This window comes from Canis lupus, chromosome 6, assembly GCF_003254725.2.
Source record: "Canis lupus dingo isolate Sandy chromosome 6, ASM325472v2, whole genome shotgun sequence".
Lineage (NCBI taxonomy): Eukaryota > Metazoa > Chordata > Mammalia > Carnivora > Canidae > Canis > Canis lupus.
The window spans coordinates 53,461,483-53,480,880 of NC_064248.1; the positions used below are offsets into that span (position 1 = coordinate 53,461,483).

A 19,398-nucleotide genomic window follows, 5' to 3' on the forward strand; every position below is an offset into this window, starting at 1 on the left:
GAAAGGTAGTAATATGGGTAATATAGGATCCTAAGAAAGAGGAGGAGGACTAAAGGAATCAAGGCTGTTATATTCAAATTACAGTTTAGAAGAATCTAAGAGAGATGATTTTAAATTCTTTATACTTCCCATTTGACTGTCTAAAGAATCTTTTGAAAGCATTAATTTTGGAAACTGGATTTCTTTTGGAAGGTTCTGTACGCTAATGAAAAATAAAGACCATTTTCCTTGTAAAGTGCTTCTCAAATGAATAATTTTTTCAAGCGAAATTTGGCCAAAGTAACCACTGTAATTCTAAATTATCCTTGGCAAAATTATGCTACTGAAATGGATAAATAAATGAATTATAGTGAAAATAAAAAAAATTAGAAAAAAAAATTCCAAAAGTTCTGCCAAGATCCAAGAGCTCAAAGACCTTGATTTGGCACAACATTCTCTCCAGAGGTTCCTTGAGCCTGTCATTCTCAGGTCTCTCTGACTGCAAGGGGACATGGAATGGGACTGAGACACCATCATGAAAACATTGATCTTCTGAATATGTTGCTTGTGCACTTTGTATTTTAGGCTCCTGTATTAATCATCTCAGGCTGCCATAACAAAGTATCATAGGCTTTGTGGCTTAAACAACAAAAATTTATTTTCTCACAGTTCTGGGGGCTAGTAAGTCCAAGATCAAGGCACCATCCAATCTGATTCCTGGTGAGAGCTCTCCTCATTTGCAGATGACCACCTTCTTACTGTGTCCTCACATGGCAGAGAGAGAGATAGAGAGAACAAATTGTCTCCTGTCTCTTCATATAAGGACACTAATCCAGTTGGATCAGGGATCTACCCTGTGACCTCATTTAACCCTAACTATTTCCAAAAAGGCTTTTATCTCCAAATACAGTCATATTGGGTTTAGGATTTCAACCTATGAATTTTGAGGTGACACAGTCATTCAGTCTACTGTAGTCCCTAACCTATTCATTAGCCATCTCAAATGTAGATAGAAGGTTTGAAATAAAGAATCTACCCTGAACCAGATTCTCATGAATAAGTCAAGACCAAGGCTGAGTCAAGATCTCATGAGAAAAAAAAAGGATCTCATGAGACTTTCACAGATAACCCAAGGTAAATTTTGTCTTATAAGGAGCCTGGTGTGAACTTCTCCAGAGATGGACATATCAGGCCTACACCCACCTTCTTCCTTTGATCATCTTGACATACTTGCAAAAGAAAGTGTTGAGGACAGAGAGACACACAGTAGTATTTTTTAGTCACAAGATATCTTTTTTTTTCCAAGGAAAAGAGTTTTCAATCTGATCAGAGGAGCAAAGGATTCCTAAACAAGGACTTCTTATTCCTAGTAGACATTTGGAAGATGAAAATAAATGAATCACAGCTCTGGCCCACTGTGGAACATAGCACCCATCACAGAGAGACCCTAGACACGAAGCTTAAAGGGAGTCTCCTAGAAGTATGCTATTTCAATTCTGGAATCTTGAGATGCCATATTTGGTATATATTTTTACTGTTGAATCCCCAAAAGATGGCCTGAAAAATCTGCTGATGAAACAGAGCTAAACTTATTAGGTGTATCTCAGTAATGACCGTCTCCTTGATAGAGTCTTAGTCTACACTAAGAAGGAGGGTGTCAGAGAAGGATATTTATAAGGTTTATGAGGTGATTTTAAGGGAAGTCTTGCAAGGAGGCATATTAGTTGGGATTCTGCAGATTTTATGATATAATAGATTTGGATTGGTGGGTACAGTGAGGTAAGAGTTTTGAAACAGGCCCTGATGAGCAAGCTGCTAGTCTTGATAAGTAATCTCTTTTAGTTGGTTCAAGTCTTATCTTCCAGGAGCAGGTATTTCCTGGAGCAAGTAGTTAAATTATTTTTGCCTGGCTCCAGTATTGTTTGGCATGGGAATAGGAAAGTAAGCTTGGTCAAAGAATTGTTTAACACAGGGAAGCAAGGTAGGTTTGGTCTTGGTGTTCATTGGTATAGAGAAAAGTCCTGAAATATTCACATTTAAAGACTCTTTCTTAATAAATGTCTTTGAATTAAATCTAACCAACACTGCAAAATTTAAATTTAAAATAAAAATTTTTTTAAATTTAAATTTTTATTGTATAGTGTTAACGAGCTAAGTTGCAACAAAAGTAAGTGTAAGCTGTTAATAGCAAAAGTAGCAAAAAATGAAGGCAAGTACTTTCAACTTTAAGAACAGATGATAATGCCAACTTTATATCTGCCATTCTAAAAGCAGGAAGAGGCAAGTTTGAATTTGCCCTACAAAGGAAATAAGATCATAATTTAAAAAATCTATATAGCACAATATATTGTTCGATTTGGGAAGCAGACTCCAAGAACTCTGTATCTGTTGTCAGAGTACGTGTATTTGGGCATGTGCCTCTCTATGTCCCATCACACACAAGAAAATGCAGTATGTGGACACAAGCACTGCTCTGCACATGGAGAGTGGGAGCGAGTGTTTTCTCATCAAACAGAGAGGGCACAGGCTACAGGCCAGGCTCTGTGGCAAACATTAATAATACTGAGATGACTAAGGAATCCCTAGCCTCAATGAGTTTGCAGTAGAAGAGACGGCCCATCCATGTAAATGCATAATCATAAGAAAACATGGAAAGTGCAGTGGGAACCTTGAGAGGGAGTGATTAAGTATAGATAGAGGGATCACAGAATACTGACCTTGGGGCTGAGTCTGGAAGGATGAGGACAGAGTGAGCCAAGCAGAGGGAAACGGGGTGAAGACTTTACATAGGAGAGATTGTGCGGGGATCAACAGACCCTCCTCCAACATTTGCAGGGTCTAGGGCAAGGATACAGATGGAGGCCCCTATATCATATGTCTAAATATTTAAAAATTATAAATCAAGCTTAAAAGATTGAAATACGCAATTCTATTTCCTACCCTGAAAACATATCTTCATGACAATAAAATAGAAATATATGTGTAAAGCTATGGGTTTTTTTTTTATAGCTAAAAGTTGGCAAAATAGTAAAGGCAACTAGCTTTAATTATTGTCGAATATTTCTGGAGAAGAGGCAAAATAAAAATAGAAACAATAACAAAAAAATAAAGACAATAAATTACTTTATATATCTTTCATGACATTTACCTGCTTTCAATTCAGCAAATTCACCATGTCGTGAACAAGATTTTTACATATTTGCATTCATTCCATTAATAACTTAAAAAGTAAAAAATTAAATGCAACTGTACTCTAAGTTTAAAAAATGAAATGTATTTTCATCAAAAATGCAGACTGAAAAAATTATTAGCAAATGTTTCTAAATTATTTCTTTTTAAAATATTAAAAATCATTTATTAGGGGTGTCTGGGTGGCTCAGTTGGTTAAGCATCTGCCTTCAGCTCAGGTCATGATCTTAGGGTCCTGGGATTGAGCCCTGCATCAGGCCACCTGCTCAGTGAGTAGCCTGCTTTCTCTCTTGCCCTCTGCTGCTTCCCCTGCTTTTGCTCTCTTTCTCTTTCTCTGTGTCAAATAAATATATAAAATCTTTAAAAATTTTATTTATTAAAATTAAAATCATTATTAGGGAACATTAAATTGTAACTCAAAATATTTAAATAAAGTTGAAAATTTTATTTGATTTTAAAAAATATTCTCATGAAATGTATTTAACGCTAAATGTTATTCAAATTACCATTTTAATTAAAACTAATAATTTTAACTTTAAAAATAATTTTAGATTTTAATAATAAATCTTATTAAATATTTTCACAAAATGAAACTATTGACAACTCTGGTTTCATGTCCATCTATTTGTCAATACAAAACATGTGTCATGCTGCATGCATGCTACACCTGTCTATAGATAACAAATTTAAGAGTAATGTGAATTGTTGAACATTTCAAAATGTTCCTCTATTGCTGTATACAACTGTGGTGAACACAACACCATCTTCTATGAGTGCTTCCAGAATTATAAGCTGAATCTGAAAGAGAAGCAGGCAAACAGATGCTCAGAATTCCTGGGAAACAGTACTTTATTGTGAAAAACTCTACAGCATTCATGCTACCTGCAAGGAATGATCTGACAAGTTGAACATGTGGGGCCCTCTAACCAGGGGTCCAGGACAGGGATGCAAGGTAATAGGGCACTTCTAGGAATCCCATCACCAAATGAAAGATAATGGTGACAACTGTCAAGGGCCTCATGAGCCATGAGAGGGAGGATCATCCCCAATTGTCCACTACTCAGGGAACAAATGTATTAACATCTTCTTTCACTGGTTTTCCTTCTATGGAATAACATCAGCTCCTCTCTGAGGTAGAAGTCTAGATAATCTGCTCAGAGATGATCGAAAATCTATTTTGGAAGTATGCCATGGAGCCCCACACCCTCAGGAAAGAGAAAAAAGTCAAAGGATCAAACAGTTCATAATGTCTTTTGAGAGTCCTCTGTATTTCCAGGAAGAATTTACATTTGAGAAAAGAATATACATATTTATATTCACACATAGAGACTTGTAGTTACTCCTACACACATATTGAAAAAAATTTCCTGACAAGTGATTTTCTTTCCCTGTTTTCTATAACCTAACTAAAGTGATACATCTAAACCCCAAATTTCACCACATGACTCCCCAGCAAAAATACTCTTCAAAAATACCCTTCAACACTCTCTCACTTCTAAGAGAAAGCCCAAGGTCCTTACAGTGACTTCCGATCCCTCCTTATCTCTCAGCTGCACCACTAATCAGAAACTCCTTGAGGATCTAGCAGCTTCTTCTTGTGTCCTGCTTCAACCATTCTCCCCCACAACAGTCTGAGTGAGAAATGAGACAAAGCCATGGCCATGACTTAAAAGCCTATTAATAACTTTCTATTGCACATCAGACAAAATACAGTCTTCCGACCGTGAACTACAGAGGCTGCAAGATTCGGCTTTGCCTACTTCTCAAACTTAACATCTGCCATCTTCCTTCTTGCTCAGTATGATGCAGTCTCTTGGGCTTGTGTTCATTTTCTAAAACATATGGAGTTCCTTCCTAACTCAGGGCTTTGATACTTGCTTTTCCTTCTACCTGGAAAGTTCTCCTAATCTTCACATGACTGGTTCCTAGTCTTTCCCTGAACATCCCACTTAAAACACATTCCCAGTTATTCGCTCTCCAACACCCTATTTCCCTGTTTGCTTCATTCACAGTATCTTCCACAACCTATATTTTGTTCATTTCTTATTTATTTGTAGGATTGATACATTCTGCTTTCATGCAGAGAACGTTTCTGATTTGTTTGGTAATATTTTCAGTTTTCAGCAGAAAGCTAACTCATGAGAGGTGCTGACTATGTATTTGTTAGTTACCTACCTCCATGGGCTCATTTCCTAGCACTGGACACCTGGTATTTCACGTACCAATAATACCAAACATGTCATAGTTCCACCAAACCCTCAAAGGAGTAGCTACAACTATTTTATGCCTCTGTGTTTTTGCTTGAAGTGTTCCATTTCCCCCAGACAGTTCATCCCTCCTTCCTCACCTAGTAACCTCTCCTGATTCTTCAAGCCTCAGCTCAGGTTTCATCCCCAGAGACAGAGCTAAGTACACTTCCTTGTGCTTCCACAGAACTCTTCTTTTTTCAGTAGTTATCACTCTCTATGCTCATGTGTCTTCATTTACCTGTGCACTTTAGGAGTCAGGAACCATATCTTATTTTTTTATCCCCATATATCAAATACACTATGTATTAAACAAATGGTTAGTATACTGCAGATGTTAAGTAAATGTAGTTACATGTAATTGAAACATTTCTTCCACTTCTAACAGGGACGGTGACACACATAACCTCCTGGGCCTGACTGTCTGGGATCAAATTTCATACTTAGTCATCCCGTGAAAGTCACCTGAATGTGTGCCTCAGTTTCCAAATCCATAAAATGGGGTTGAAGATAAGGGCTATCTTAGGTTGTTGTAAAGATTAAATTCATTTGTTTAACTTAATTTAAAAATAAATTAATACATGTGAAACATTTCGAAGTGCCTACATGCCTAGCCAACACCCAATAAATGTCACCTGTACCTTTATCTGAATTGTGTTTCACATAATCTTTTTCTTTTTTCAGGACAACTGGAACAAATAAAAGAAGTTCTTCCAATATCTCTTCGTGTGTAATGGTAATAAACTTTAGTTTATGGCAAATTTGTGATTATCTTGGCACTAGCCTCTTTTCTAATTGGGCACACATACATAAATCGTGACTTTAGCTGCTTGACTGTTGTGTAACTTAAGGAGTATGTATATTGCCAGTCTGTGCCACTTGGCAGCTTAAAAAATTTAATTTAATTTAATTTTAAAAAGGGAGAAATGCAGTACATGTGAGATTAGTACTATGTAAATATGCTTAAATCTATCCCCATATGTTTTGTTCAAAATGTTTTACACTGTTCAGTCGAAAGAGAAAACAGATCTGATCGTATATCACCTCCTTGCTCAAAATTTTTCTATAGGTCTCAGAATAGGGGAGAAAAATGGAAATATCTCAATAGCCCCTTGAAAGAAATAAAATGGACCGAGGTAATGAAATAATAACTGGAAAAGACATAGAAAGAACAAATAATCATATAAAAATCAAGCTTATTAGTAATCAAAGAATATCAAATCAAAATCCAGGGTCTATCTTTTAACTATCAAATAGCAAAATTTAAAAAATTAATGTTCAGTGTTGGCAAGAATGCAGGAAATACATGTTTCTATATAGGACTGTTGGGGAGAGCAATTTGGTTCATGCTTTCAGAAAAAAAAAAATTGGAAATAGGTATCAATAGTCCTCTAAAACTTCCTGCCCTGTGGACTTAAAATCTCTTTCCCAGAAATAGTATGAGGAAATAATCAAATGTTTTGACAAATATTTAGTAGAGATTTTCATTGTTATTACTTATAATAATGAAACATTGGAAATAACCTCATGTCCAGCTAAATTAATTTATGTTACTGTTACACAATGAATTATGTAAGTATATAAGCAGTGCTTTTGAAGCATATATGGAAGCATAAAATATTTGTTTTATACTGATTATATAAAAGGTGGTATATAAATAATAAGTACAGCAATGCCAATCATATAATATGGATATGCATATTTGAGTGTATGTATTGTGTGTGAAAGGAAAGACATTCAAATCTTCATTATGGATTATGCAGAGGTATTTGGGTAAAGAAGCTGATTTGTGATTGTTGTTGTTGTTAATGCTTTTCTCCTAAGTATGTATATGTGTGTGTATATGTGTGTGTGTGTATGTGTGTATACATATTTTTAAACCAGGGCCTATGGTATGGTTTTTCTAATCAGAAAGATAATCTAACTAAAGTTAATAAAATTTTCATGTTGGCATTAAAAGGTCTCTGCAATTCAACACAATCTACCTTACTGCAACACTAAATTTCAATCTTAACATGGAAGCTATTAGAATTACAGGATTGGGAGACAGGTGGTCAGTTCTTTTTAAGTTCTGTTCTGACTTTGGAGAAAAATCACTTAACTACTATCAGTGTTTTTCTCAGCTGTTAAGAATGTGCACACTCTCTGTCTATTCCACCAAAGTTATTATGATTCCTAATTGAAATAGCATATATACTTAATAACTGTTTAACCAGTACCTATTATGTAAATAAGGTGTTTAATATATGAGAAGGATATAGAAATATGAGCGGTTATTACAAGCGTTAATCAAAATAATAAAAAATAGATACTAAAAAGTAAACAAAAAGATGATACAACTGAGCAGTTCATACTTAGGTCACCAAAACTAAATCTGTGATTTTATCTTCCCACCCTTTTCTGTCCAATCTATAATAAATGACTACTTTTAATAAACTCAGCCGAACAAAAAGTAACAATTACTTTCAAGAAAGTTGAAAATATCTAATGTTCTATTTTTCAGTAAATATGGGAAATTCTAGGTATTGAATTTTCTCTGTGTGGATGGAGTGAGTAGAGTTCAAATTTTTGTTTCAATTTGATCCATACTTCTTTCCCTGAAGAGCCAAAACCAAATATTTACTTCTTAACATACTTGAATTGGGCCTTTGATAATTATTCTCAGTAAGAATATATTGCATTTATTTAGCACCTTTCTATGTGTCAAAATATTTTCGTTTAAAATATCTTTACTAATTCTCACAACCACCCAGGGAGGTGCCATTAGCAGTTTTCCTTTAATTCAGTGGTATCTCCAGTAGTCTACTTAGAACCAGCTCACTCAGTTAGAGCCAACAGTGAATTTTTTTTGAATTTTGCAAGCTTTTTTTAAGCACAGACAATATTAAAAACTAAATTATACAAATCATATGTAAAACTTAGAAATAAATTGTATTAAGATGTTTATAAATACCCAGAACCCATCACTTCCTAATTATTTTATGCATTTTACCGTAGTCTCTGCTCTTGAGTTTAGGTACGTTTATTGCATCTCTGTAGTGGAAATGCCACATAATAGTGTGCTGACAACTCTGCCTTCAGTGGCATCATATTGATAGCTTGAAATCAGCCAAGATGAGAGTGTTTACACCGCTATAATTGGCAAACACTACAAATCATGGCTTGATTCATTGTTGTGTTAATAGACTAGACTGAAGACAATGATGGAGAAAATGTTAATAATGAAGATCAAACTTAAATGTGTGTCATGTCTATAGCCATATGCTGTGAATTGAACAAAGACTTGAGGAAGTATTTTTCTAGTACTTGTAAGCTCTTATGCCCCTCAGGGAAGAAGTCACTCACCATTGATGAATGAGTGATGTTCCGATATATGTCTTCATTGTTTCATTTTGTCTTACTCATTGACATAAATGAAAGTATCAAATAACATTCCATGACAGAACTACAGTCATTTATCAACCACAGATCAACCACTCTACAACAGTTGGCAAAAATCAAAGAAAGCATTCTGTGGGAATCAATTGGCTATATAGAGTATTATAGTAAAGAGTATATGTAATTATTATTTGTAATATATGTGCGATGCATTCCTTATATCAGTAAAATTTATGATGAAGTCGCATATGTATAGATAATACATTTTGGAAAAGAGCTATCATCATGTATCATCACACCACCATCTTTTAATGACAATAACGAGATTGAAAAGATAAATGGAAAAACAGTGCTTGTTGAGTGATAACCTCTATCCATCAATAACTTTATTTATTTATTTATTTATTTATTTATTTAGATTTTAGTTATTTATTCATGATAGACATAGAGAGAGACAGAGAGAAAGACACAGGCAGAGGGAGAAGCAGGCTCCATGCACCGGGAGCCCGACGCGGCACTAGATCCTGGGACTGCAGGATCATGTCCTGGGCCAAAGGCAGGCGTTAAGCCGCCGAGCCACCCAGAGATCCCCAAATAATTTTATTTTTATTTCTTGCTTTTTCATGCTGGAAAGCAGCCTAAGATATACCTTCTTCTGACCTCAGTCTAAGTGTCAAATATATCACAACTATGCGTCTATCACTTTCCGTAATGATCACGAGTTCTAGCAGTTTGCCCCAGGTGTCAGAGAGAGTCCCAGGCACAAACCTTGTATTCTCCTCAGATTTCTTCCTCCGTTTCTCAGACCCAGGCCACCACAGTCATCCGCCACCCATGTGGCCACCATGTCTCCAAATTAAAGACCCAGCCTGCATAGCCTCCGTGCCCCACATGCCAAGTCGATGCATACTCCTGGCCATGTGTGAAATACCATAGTGCATACCGTGGGATCTGGCTTTTGAGCCACCACCGAGGGGCTGGATCACTCAACACAGAACTACGCTGTTACCAGTGTGATTTGACCAAAGGAAACAGGAGATGAGATAGAGCCAGGCAGATACCTGTTCCTTCCTTTCACCTTTCCATGAACTACCACAAGGTTCCTCCTTGCAGCTCTTCAGAGAAGTCCAAATGTTGAGCTGATTGGCAAGTATCCTCCTCTTAGCAGTCAGTCATACAGTAGCCAGTAGGGTAACAGATCATATTACATTGCTTCCATTCTTCCATGCCTCACTTTCTTTTCTCTTTGCCCTGCTTGTATGCTTTACATAAGCATCCACACTTTAATCCTTATCCTCTGCTCTGTTTTCTATAGGATCTAGGCAAAGACACAAACTTTAGCTAACTAATAACATTATTTTCAGGAATCCAAATGTATCAGCTTCCTGTGGCTGCTTTTACAAATTACTAGAAGCTGGTTGTCTTAAAACAACAGAAATGAATTCACTAACAGCTCTGAAAGCCAGAAATCCAAAATCGACCTGTTAGCAGATTTGCAGTCTTCCCGAACATTCTAGCAGAGAATCTCTTCCTTGTGTCTTCCAGCTATCAGTGGCTTCAGGAGTTCCTTGGTTTATAGCCACATTACTCTAATCTTTGCCTCTGTGGTCACATCGCCTCCAACCCTTCAAAACTCCCTGTGTTTCTTTCTTATAAAGATGCATATGATTGCACTTAGAGCACAATCCAGGACACGCTCTTCCTCTCAAAACAATCACATCATTTGCCAATAAAGTAATAATATTCACAAGTCCAGAGATTAGGACCTGGACATATCTTTCTGGAGGACATTGTCCACCTCGCTACACATGGGAAGAAACAATGTTGCTTATACTAGCAAATCAATTAAATATTAGGAAGAGGAAGTATTTTTATAGGAGATACTTCTGTAAAATTTGCAAAGCATGCTCCTCCTGTGATAGCGTAACTAGATATACAGTTATTCAAACAAAATGCAAAAATCAAGCATAAGAGAGGGGAGATTAAACAATGCAAAAGTTTTTATCCTGTTATTCATCCACTAAAACATTAGGGTCATATCAGCTGCTCCAGCAGGCACAGAAGACAATGGCTGTCTTTGAAATGCAGAATAAGTGTTTTGAAGTGGTACCAGTTTGGAGGGAAAGAATTTCTAATTATTAAAGCAAAATCTTTTTTTTTTAAAAATAACTGCTTAGGGTTTGCCTTCCATTTTATCACATTTTTTCTTTACACAAAAGGTTTTAGCTTCATTTCTGCCTTTAAAAAAAAAAAAAAACAAGGAAAGCTAGTGTGAAGGGTTACTGCAGGGGACAGGAGAGGAAAAGGAGGAGGCAAGCTCTGTAAAGTGAACAGCTGGGTGTGCCCCATCTGAAGGTGGCTGCTAATATCACATTGTATAAGATCCCAGTGTGAATTCCAGCTGTGATCATGTACTCTGTTCTCCCATCCACGGTGTGTACAAAAGGAATAGTTATCGTTTGCATATTTGAATTCCACAAGCATTTTTTTTTTTCATTTGTTAGTGTCTTCAATTTTTCTTCTTCAATTTGCTTTGTAAGAATAGGCTCCTTTCTCTGGGCTGGAAAAAAAAATCCTGGCACAAAATAATATGATGTGTTTATATTTGAGTTTCTAAATATAATTCATACCATACTCATCTATCATTGTCTCATTTATCATTTATTCTTTGTACTGTAGTTACAATTACGACATCCAGGAGAAAGGCAGGTTTTCTGACTCCTAAATGCCCCTGGGTCTTTCCTTGCTCACTGAACAGTTCTAAATGAAATACATTTAACTCACTGGGTTGTAGGTTTCTGCAATGCAATTTTCAGCTTACAGGTAAAGCTAGTTATCATTAGAAGCTGATAAGCTCTACAAGCAAAATCATTTAGGAAAGAAATGCTTCCACTTTATCAATCTTTATATGAATTCATAATTCAATAAATATATTTTATGGCTTAAGTTTCTCAAATTACTTAAGATCACTGTGATTATAGATACCTTATCCCCTCTTAATTCCTAGAAATCAAGCGTCAACAAGTTTGATTTTATAAAACAGGCCTGCCTTTGTCTCTTCTTTCCTTATTGGCATGTAAAAGTCCCACTGCACATTTATTGGGAATGGGTCTCAACGCCCTGGACTAATCTCACACAGGCCATATGATCAGACTTCTTGAATCATTCTTGTGAATTTTTGGAGCCCATGGTTTCCAGGGGAGTGTAATATGCTGCATAACAACTCTAGAGGCCCTTACATCTTTAGTAAGGGATGATACTTGATTATTACAATATTTCTACATCCAAAGAGAGTTCTGGGTATTTTGGTGGTGTACCTTGATGTATACAGCATATATACTGTATGATATGTATATATGTGTGTGTATTTATATATGTATATAATGATGTATGCATATAACAGTATGGTATACAGTATGACATATAAGTGGTGAACGGGTACATGAAAAAGTGCTCAACATAACTAATCATCAGGGAAATACAAACCTGAACCACAATGAGATACCACCTCACACCTGTTAGGATAGCTATTATAAAAAGACAAGAGAAAACAGGTATTGGCAAGGATGTGGAGAAAAGGGAACCCTTGTACACTATCAATGGGAATATAAATTGTTATAGCCACTATGGAAAACAGTAGAGAGTTTCCTCAAAAAAATTTTAAAAAGAACCAGTATATCTCCAGAATCCCACTTCAGAGTATATATCCAAAGGAGTGAAATCAGTATCTCAAAGAGATATTTATGCCCTCATGTTCATTGCTGCAGTATTATTCATAATAGCCAATATGTGGAAACAACCTGTGTCTGTCAGTGGATGAATAGATAAAGAAAATGTGATTATATAAATATAACGGAATATTATTCAGCCATAAAAAAGAATACCCAGAAATCCCGTCATGTGCAACAATGTGGATAAATCTGGAGGACATTATGCTGAGTGAAATAAACCAGATGAAAAAGGACAAACATTGAGTGATTCCACTTATATGTGGAATCTAAAAAAAATTGAATTCGTAAGAATCAGAAAATAGAATGATAGTTCCTAGGGATAAAAGCAGGGTGGGGAGCAGGGAATGGGAAAATACTGATCAGAGGGTATAAACTTTCAGCTATAAGATAAATAAGTTTTGGAGATTTAATGTACGGCGTGGTGATCATAGTTAATAATACTGTGTTTTGTACTTGAAATTTGCTAAAAGAGTAGATCTCAAGTGTTCTCACCAGAAAAGAAAAAAATGGTAATTATGTAAGATAATGAAGTGTTAATTAATTTGATTGTGAAAATCATTTCACCAAGTATATGTATCACATTGTAGACTTTTAAAAATCACACTCTACATGATGTGGATGGAACTAGAGGATATTGTGCTTAGTGAAATAAGTCAATCAAAGAAAGACAATTATCATATGATTTCATTTATATGTGGAATTTAAGAAACAAAACAGAGGATCATAAGGGGAAGAGAGGAAGAAATAAAACAAGATGAAATCAGAGAGGGAGACAAACCATAAAAGACTCTTTATCATAGGAAACAAATTGAGGGTTGCTGGAAGGGAGTGGTGAGGGGGATGGTGTAACTGGGTGATGGACATTAAGGAGGGCACGTGATGTAATGAGCACTGGGTGTTATATAAGACAGGAATCACTGACCTCCATCACTGAAACCAGTAATACATTATATGTCAATTAATTGAATTTAAATAGAATTTTTTAAAAATCACATTGTACATCCTAAATATATAAAATTTTTGTCAACCATATCTCAATAAAGCTGGAAAAAATATTTGGGTAAACATAAAAGTGCCAGGAATCAGATCTATGGGTTGTTGGGCATGGGGTGGGTATAGACTTGTTATAAGAAAAACTTTGGGGCAAATAGATATGTTATTGTCTTAATTGTGGTGATAGTCTCACAGGTATATATAGGTATATGTCAAAACCTATCACATCATGCACTATATAAATATATAGTGCCCTATAATTATATATAATAAAGTATATATATAGTATAAAGTATATATATAAAATAAAGTATACGTTTTACATAGTAAAGCAGAATATTACATAGTAATATTTACTCCCTTTACTATGTAAAACGTATACTTTATTTTATATATATATACTTTATTTTACTATATTTTATATATATATACTTTATTTTGCATCAATTATAGCTCATAAAGCTATAACAAAATAAAAAGAGGCAACTTAAAATGAAATAGTTAACCTTGTACAAGCGGAAAAACTCTATTCCTAAAATATATCACCACAACATTCCTATATCATGGCAACCTGGCAGTGGATAAACAGGGTTATTTAATCATAACACCTGGTTTTTGAGATCTGAAGCAATCCTTGTCACATGGAAATTTCTAGTACATGTGGCTAAGTTCATTAGTTGTCCATTCCCACCTTCCACGAGCTCTTGGCAACACTTGACAAATTGATCATTCCCTCTTCCTGGAAAAGTTCTCTTCACATGGCTTCCATATTTCCCTCTACGGCACTGGCCACTTCTTCTATTTTGCTTCTGTCAACCCAATATCTGAATGGTAGAATGTCCTAGTTCTTGGACCTCCTCTTTTTTTTTTTTTTTTTAAGATTTTTATTTATTTATTCATGAGAGACAGAGAGAGAGGCAGAGACACAGGCAGAGGGAGAAGCAGGCTCCTTGCAGGGAGCCCGAGGCGGGACTCGATCCTGTGACGGGCATCACTCCCTGAACCGAAGGCAGACGCCCAGCTGCTGAGACCCCCAGGTGTCCCTTGGACCCCCTCTCTTTATCTAAGTCCACACCTTTGGCTGTCTCATCCAGTACTATTACTTGAAATAGTCATCCAAATATTGATAATTTCCAATGTACATGTCCAGCCTGGATCTCAGCCTTGAATTCCCATATCCAAATATATGTGCCACATCTCTACATTTGTTTCATAGAAAGTTTAAATTTAACATGCCCCAAAATAGAATCCTTGGTATCTCTCACCTTTCCAAACTGCTCCATTCACAGCTTTCCTCCTGTGAGTGAGTGATAACTTCATTCTGTCAGTTGCTCATGCAAAATACCTTGCTTTATTCCACATTTATTCTTTCAGGAAATCCTTTTGGCTCTGCTGTCAAATAGATTTTTTTTCCAACAACTTCTCACCACCTCTCTTGCTAGCACCATCATCTGTCACCTGGACTGTTACAACAGCCTCCTAACTAGCTTTTCTTCTTTCGCTACTATTCCTCCAATTTGTTATTAATGCATTCAGAATAAAAATGTACATGGTCCGTCTTACTTCTCTGACCTGGTTTCTTATTCTTCCAAAAACTCCATTCCAATCACGCTGCCCAACTAGCTGTTTTTCAAAAACATCAGGAACACTTATGTCAGATTTGCTCTTCCTCCAGATATCTGCATGGTTTGCTCCCTTATCTCCTCGAATCAAATATTCTCAGGCCTTTCCTGAAGTCTTTTTAAAATTGGAGCCAGACCCGGGGCCCTGGCAATTCCTAAATGTTCTCTCTTGCACTCCCATTTTAATTCTTTCCAAAGCATTTATCACCTTCTAATATATTTTTCAATTTACTTATTTTGATTATTATTTATCTCTCCCTCTCCCTCTAAAAGGTAAGCTTATTGCACGTTTTTTTTTTTTTTTGTTTTTTGTTTTTCTGTTTTGTTCACTGCTATGCCCTTGGCACCTTGAAGAGTAGTTCATTGTAGACAATGAATGAATGAATGAATGAATGTGAGTGAACATATTGCCAAAAGTAGAGGATGATACTGTGCTTTTAATTCTTATTTTAGTACCATAGATGAATTTATGTTTTACTTCTCATACCACTGCAAAAGTATTTAAACAAAATGTTATGTTTTAAGATTTAAGGACAGCACTTGTGTGGTTGTTAGGTATTAAGTTCTGAATAAAGGTGAAGCAAAGTACCACTGCTGAGTTCATCACCAAAAAATACAGAACTTTCTAGTGGAAGCACCATTGGTACTCTACCCATTAGGACCCAAATGAGCTTTGCTGTAATAAAACAATATGGTTCTTCCTTGTCTGGTCAGATGCAGATAACTTCTTTCCCTCACTGAACCTGGCATATAAGGTACAATGTGGCTCAAAGGATATTCTTTTCCATGAGTATGTAGCAGACATGAGGACAAGAGGGCAGAAAGCAGACAGATAAAAGTCAAGGGAGGTATCTTTGCTTCACAGACTTCATTTTCTTTTTTTACCTACAAATTTCTGTTATCATAATGATAGATGTATCTCCTCACCTATCTTTTGTTTAGCTTATTTTAGAAATCAAAGAACTTACTAATTTGGGGAAGTGGGGCTAGATTCTTCTTTGAAATTTTAATACACATTCATAGTTTTCTTAGTCCACCTAAGAGACTTGATAATAATATTTGTATTAGCTGGGGGTGTAGCAGGCAGGATAAAATCAGCAATTTTCCTCTTACCTTCTAGGGCAAACTTGATCAACATTTCTTCTGATGTAAACAGGTTGGCCTCAAAATGTCCTCTTTGTACCTGACAGGTTCCTGTTCAAAGAGTAAACTCTTGTTTATTTGGCTTTTTAAAAAGGTCTTTTCCTCCCCGTGCCAATTTATCTGACTTTAATCTTGAAATTTTTAATCAAAATGGTTTGCCTTCAACTAACATATCTTTCTACTTGAATATATTCAAATAAATTGTTTCCTTCTTTTCTTTATTAACACTTTCATGTTTCCACTAGAACTGAAGCTTTTTTCCCTCTGAGTATAAACTGAGTCTCTCCAAGGATAATTAAGAAAATCACACCTAAACAAGGTACCATGAGTGACTTTACCTTCATGCATCCAACTGTTTTTTCTGAGGCCTCCAGCTTATTTCCTTTACATGTGTTTATTTTAAAGAAAGTCATTTTTGAGCTAAAGGAGAAGTATAAACATCATACTTCATAAATTTGGTAGTAGTAAAGCACTGTTATCAATATAATTAGCTAGACTGCATTAAATTCAGGTTTTTTTTTTTTAAAGCTTACTGGTGAAGTTTACATTAAATAAATATCAATTGAGCATCCACAGAATAAAATGTCAGTCTTCTTTTCCCACACATGCCTGGTTATGAGACGGCCTCAGACCTGGTCTTAATGCTGGTCAATGCCTTGTGATATTCCTCACTCTCTTCGCCATGTTGAGTCCCTTTCAGGAACCCTAGTTCATTGTTTGATGTGCTGGGTTCCCACCTACTTTTCTCTAAGTTCTCAAGAGATATAGCCTGTTCCTTTGTCCCTGGTTCTCTGCTAGGGTTTTGTTACCCATGGATAAAATTCTTAAGGATACTTATGAGGTCACTTGTCTTCCAAATATTGACTAATGTCAGGATGTTGTTCAATCTTAGCCAAATAGGTTAAACACCATTTCCAGAATTAGCATAGAGAATATTGTATTCTTCTTATACTTTGTTTAATACACATGCTGCCATCCTTCCAGAGCTGTGATAGTTGAGTCAGTTTCTCAGTTTTCTTCTTGCCTTGATGAGGAGAACTTTGGCCTCCACTTTCCTTTCTAGGTTGGTAGGATATAGCATTCCAGATGTACCATACCATATAATAATGGCCATCTTCCCAGTTCTACCCGGGGATGTGCCAGGTTTAGTCCTCCTCCTGCAACCATTATTCACGGATTCTTTGGCTGGTTTCTCTTCCTCTTGTCACCCAGTATGTTGATGGTTTTCAGGCTTTTGTCTTTGGCCTCTTTTCTTTTTATTCCCCTTTGGTGATTATATCTGCTCCTTTTATTTTATTTTGTTTTTGATTTTTCTTAAGGTTTTATTTATTTATTTATTTAATGGAGAGAAAGAGAGCCAGAGAGCATAAGCAGGGGGAACAACAGAAGGAAAGGAAAAAGAAGGCTCCTCACTGGGCAGGAAGCCTAGTGCGGAGCTCGATCCCAGGACCCAGGGATCATGACCTGAGCCAAAGGCAGATGCTTAACCAACTAAGCCACCCAGGTACCCCTACTCCCTTGATTTTAATGGCATCTTAAGTGCCAGATCTTCATCTTGAGTCTGCATTCTCATGTGCTTCAGGTGTATTTACCCAATTGGTTATAGACGTCTCTGCCTGAATCTCCACCCCACCAATGCGGTTCCTTAATTTCAGAGCAGTATCCTCTTTCTGAGCATTGTACATGCTGATTCCCCTGCTACAGATGCTTCTCTCCATTGTTTCAAAACACGATTCAAAGGCCATCTTTTTTGTGAAAACTTTCCCAAAGCTAATTATTACACCCTTTATGTTCAGGGTGATGAAGAATGCTGATGTTGTGGAGGAAAAGTTTTAGCTGGTCATGGGATGGGTAGAAATTCTTACATAACAAATAGAAATTGAATGTGAACAACCTTGTGAAACTATTATCTACTCTGAGACAAAGATAATTTTGCTCACATTTCACCATTGCTTTTGGTAATAATAATAATTCTAGGCTACTTTAAAATAAGTAATTTATAAGAATTTATTGAACCAAATTATAGGAAACTGAAGGGCTAGAAACCTAATCAAATGCTAATACTTTTAAATGCAATAAATTTTTATACGTATTGGTCTTATGAAAGTTTCTGCTATAGTTTCTGTAAGTATACATATTGGAAGGAAGAACAAAAAATTATTTTAAATATACACTATAAAAACACAGGGACACCTGGGTGGCTCAGCAGTTGAGTGTCTGCCTTCGGCCCAGGGTGTGATCCTGGAGTCTTGGGATCAAGTCCCGCATCGGGCTCCCTGCATGGAGCCTGCTTCTCCCTTTGCCTGTGTCTCTGCCTCTCTCTCTCTCTCTGTCTCTCAAGAATAAATAAATAAAATCTTAAAAAAAAAAAAAAACACACACAGCAAAACAGCAATACATAAACAAATTCAGACAACATTTTTTAAAGTGTAAAAAGAGTCAACCATATTCTTTGTAATATTTAGGACAACAGCAGAATTGATTTGGCCAGCTGGCCCTAGTTTAGCAAAATTATATTTCATATTCGGCTCTAGTAGCAATGAACATTGTTTTCTCAGCTGGTGAGGCACAATATATCATTTTACTACCTATAGAGACCTGGAATTCAATAAAAATCATGGCCAAAAGTAATAGCACAATAAGATGACAAAGAGACATGGGTCTAGGTTTGATATCTTCTTTGGAAATGATAGCGACTGGCAACACGGCAATAATCATAATACAGTTTTGTGTGATTTCATTATACTGTCTGAGGTCAGCGAATACATGTACAAACTTGCATGAAATAACTTGTCGTAGCTGGTGGTGTGGTAGCGTACAATGAGCCAGAGCCTAAGAATTAGGAATCCAAGAAGCCAATATTAACTTTGCTAACAAATATATTCTTGTTATGTAACTTGCTTATCACTCAGATTTCCATCTATAAAAATGTCTGGTCCAGAACTTTAGCTCACTTCTAGTTCTGAAACTCTTTTATCTTAAGATACATCAACATGGAGCCATGGCGCAAAGCTTCAGGGAAGTGAAAAGCCAACTTAAGGTGACTTTTTAAATTTACATCTCATCTCCTCTTGCATTTTCTGACAGCTTGAGATGGACATTAGAGACTAAAATGAA

The 19,398-nt window shown here is 36.1% G+C and overlaps 1 long non-coding RNA gene across 1 annotated transcript in view; it reads left to right on the top strand.

Annotated features, from left to right (window-relative positions):
- Positions 1-19,398, top strand: part of LOC112640808 (uncharacterized) — a 481,961-nt gene that overhangs the window by 451,558 nt on the left and 11,005 nt on the right. The window contains exon 13 of the long non-coding RNA XR_007411443.1: positions 6,099-6,150. This is a non-coding gene — a long non-coding RNA (uncharacterized LOC112640808). The remainder of the gene's footprint in view (positions 1-6,098; positions 6,151-19,398) is intronic.